A 3,945-nucleotide genomic window follows, 5' to 3' on the forward strand; every position below is an offset into this window, starting at 1 on the left:
TTATAGTTTCCTTGTCCTTCCTGATCTTCAACAAATTATTTTTTCATAGGCTTTTCTGATCTCCCCTTATAATTCAGATAAGTTCAGATAAGACCCCTTACTTCTTCCTCAAATAAGAAATTCTAGCACAAGTTCAACTTCATTTGGCAAAAGAAGTCAAGATCTGGACAAGTGGAGAATGGCAGAAGACTGATCTCTTTCTTAATTTTCCATACCAAAAAACCTGCAAACATTACCTAGATGAAGATCCACCACTATGAAAATGTGTGGAAGGTCTACAGCCTTTTTGTGTGTGTGTGTGTGCCATAAAGACTATGAAAACATTTTGCTTTACATATTCCACACCTTCTAAAGCAATACACTCATTAAAACAATAAAGTTTGGAGAGGAGGGGGAAAGGGACCCCAAATGACGAATCATTCTCTGTAGAAGGGGACACAGCCCCGTTAATTCAAATGACATTTTGACAGTAGCGTGCTGTCAGCCCAATGGTTTGACCTATACAACAACCTCTAATTATTACTAATTAAAGAATTAATTATTCATGGCAGCATGCATTATTAGCATAGCAGAGATGTGTTGGAATATGAGTTATGCGCGGTTTATGAATCTTCAGAAAATAGATTCTTTAATAAATTAATAAAGGGGCTCTGGGGTTTCATTAAAAGGTGGCTGGAGGGGTTGCAAGCCAGTTTCCAAGGAGACCACAGGTGGTTTGCTTGGATTTTTTTTTTAGTTAAACTTGTTTGGGCCAGATGATTTCCCTGCCTCCCTCCCCCTCTCACCCTGTCCTCACTGCTCTTTCCTCAGGCAGAGAGGCGAACATTTTAATGAAACCCCTGTTGTCCTCATATCGCTTTGATCCCCGTGTGGTCTCCAACCTCCACGTTGGCCAGTTGGAGGATGGTGTGATTGTTTTTTTTTTTCTGTTCTTTTTTTTTTTTTTTTGTAAGCAGCAAACAGCCATGAATAAACAGCAGAAATGATAAAAGCACACGGATAAAGGGAGATAGAACAAAGGAGAAAAATAAAGGAAATTGCTTAAATTCAAATGAGATCATCAGGATGGGAGCAGTGTTAATTACCCTGTTTTGTCTTAAGAGTAGATTTGGTGATTATTTTTATTACTGTTATTATATATCTATGCTTGTTTCTAACATGATATTTCTCATTCTTTGGTCTGTTTTATAGATTTTATTGTTATTAAAAAAAAAGACAAGAGAGAAAATTCTTCACTTTTCTATTCCTTTTTCATTCTGTCATGACCAATGTTTCCCAGCATTTATTTCACTCCAATAAAGCAGAGGGTGATATTAATACCTTCCAGTACTGATAACTAAATAGTGATACAAATAGAAATAACAATTTCTCAAAGCTTCTTCTCTGGCTTCCAGATCACATCAGAATTCTATTCTTAGTTAAGGAAAGCCACAACAAAATAGCAAATGTGTAAAATACACAAAAAAATAAACGGCCCTGCCTCAGCTTAGGAGGGCTGTGCTCAAGCCCTCATCAACAAAGAGCATGTCCACCCCGTGGACTAGTCCTTGCTGCTGTTTACATTCCATCAAAACTAAGGAGACACTATCAGGGTCCAGGCTGCCAGTTGTCCACAAAGTGGATGCTGCAGGAAGGGTGCATTTCACCTCAAAATTCTGCCCCAAGCCTAAATGGGGACCAAGCTGGGAGGAAGCTCTGCTGAAGGCAATTTATCCCACCTATCTGAGACACTGATCTTCAGATGAAAGAAATGACCTCCACAGGCTAGTGAAGAAACTTGATGTTAGATATGCAACTTTTAARCAAGGTACAAGGTGAATCTCTTACCCTGTGACTTCAGATTATTGCAAGAGACCCATCACCTCTCACTCAATTTCAACACAAGTTTCAGAAAGAAGCTGTTGCTTTATACTTTCAAGTTTCATGCAATGACGAGCTGGCAACAAAACTTGAAGAGTTCTTCATCAATGCTGTGGATCCTAGGTATGCATGTATTAATTTATGTGCATCTTTGAATGTATTAGTACATTTATACATAATGTACTAATGTATTAGTACATTTATACATAATGTACATAATGAATGTATTAGTACATTTATACATAATGCTGAAAGCAATAAAGTTTTAGTCTCAGATGAAGCTGTAGCCACTCTGATAATACCAGAAATACATAACTGTGTCTTTGTGGTCATTTTTACTCATTTTATCATTGCACTTAGAGACTCTGATTCAAGCTCTACTTTGCCATGTATGATTTCCACATATAAATGTAATCACATTACAACCTCGCAGCCTTGTGTAAACTTGATCTGCTTGTGCCTGTTTTGCACACTGATGGCCAGAACCACATTCAATTGGAGATAAACCTTTTCAGTGTGGCAATTCTATAACAGTTAACATGGTAGGATACTAAATGTCAGGTTTAAGAGTCTAAAATTTTGGATCAAACTTTGTGCTTGGAAGAGGCCAGTCCTCCAAGCTACACATTCTGAGACAACCCCTCCGGTCTAACAATGAGTTTGTGGTCAAATTAAACAGACAAAATGTATTCAGGATGCTAATATCTCAGTAATAAGGAAAGTCAGCTGGGACTCTTGTTTGCTTTAATAAGAGCAAGAACATGCATGTGGATCCCACTTCCCCAATGAGTGTGTGAAGTACTGGAGAAAGGAAGTGTATTCTTTTTTCTTTTTTTTTTTCCCCCTTTGCTTTTTTTTTTGTTTTATCCTGAGGGAAAAGAAAGAAAAAAAAAACTTCTGTTTTGAAATAAAAACACATGCTGAAATTTCCATTTAAAAATATATAGAATAATTCTCTTTTTCCTATATGGATCAAGTCCCTGTCCTGAGCAGCATATATGTCTGGGGTGCTTTATAATAMTTTTGCCCCTGGCAAGTTTAGAAATAAGCTCAGGACATAATTCAGCATTGAAGCCCTAATCCAAACTGGGATTTAAAATATAAAAAAGAACTCTCTGTTTAACCCAGACATTGAAACTGCTGCCACAGTGATTACCTAAAGTTTTAATGAAGTCTAAAGAAAATTGACGCAGAAGATCCTCAGCTTCYTAGAAAGCCCAGCCAATTTTATTCAAATACCTTAAAAATAATTTATATGCTTAACTTTAGGCACAGAGATTTGAACACCTAATTGACTTAGCCAATATTACCCAGAAAATAAGCGTTTTTCTCTTTGATTTCCAGCAGTGAACTACAGGCAAAGAGATGRTATTTTTTCTATAGTCAGCCATAATTATTGATTGGTTATTGGCTCTTTGGGAAGATTTTGATTTGTACTGCTCAGGAATCACCCAAGTCATACACAACCTGAGTGCTGGCCCAGGCCACCACTGTTCCCAGCAGCTGTGATGRGCTTGTCCCTTAAGCCCCTTTGGTAGCAGTAGGCAGCCTTGGACCTGCCAGCATCACATGGGGACATGGGCAGGAGAACGTAGACCTCAGACAAGAGTGTCCTGCAGCACTCTGACCAAGTGSAAATTTTCCTCGTTAGATTAAGTAAATTGAAATTTATCCAAATGAAAATTCTCAACCGGAAGAGGTAGTCTGAAAACATTCACTATTCTTTTTTCTTTTATTTTCCCTAGAAATTGTTTTCAAATGTGCTTTTTTTTTTTTACAACATATGTTAAAATTTCACAATTTTGGAAAAAAAAAAAGAAATCTTAAGAAAGTTAACTATGAGGGTTATTTCTTTTAAGCGGAGCTAGAAATAAAAGCTGGGTTTAATCAAATTAAGCAGTGCATCCTCACTTATGCACTTGAATAAATACACAAACACACGCGAACAGCAATGTTTAGAGAGGCAATAWAAATATAGGCACATACATTTATATAACTATATTTTGATCTGCTACAGAACAATGGCAATATTGTAATTTTTGTCCTGAGTCACATAACCATTGAACTTTTTCTGTGGTTTATAAC

This window comes from Nothoprocta perdicaria, unplaced genomic scaffold (genome assembly GCF_003342845.1).
Source record: "Nothoprocta perdicaria isolate Ctin4 unplaced genomic scaffold, notPer1 scaffold_101, whole genome shotgun sequence".
Lineage (NCBI taxonomy): Eukaryota > Metazoa > Chordata > Aves > Tinamiformes > Tinamidae > Nothoprocta > Nothoprocta perdicaria.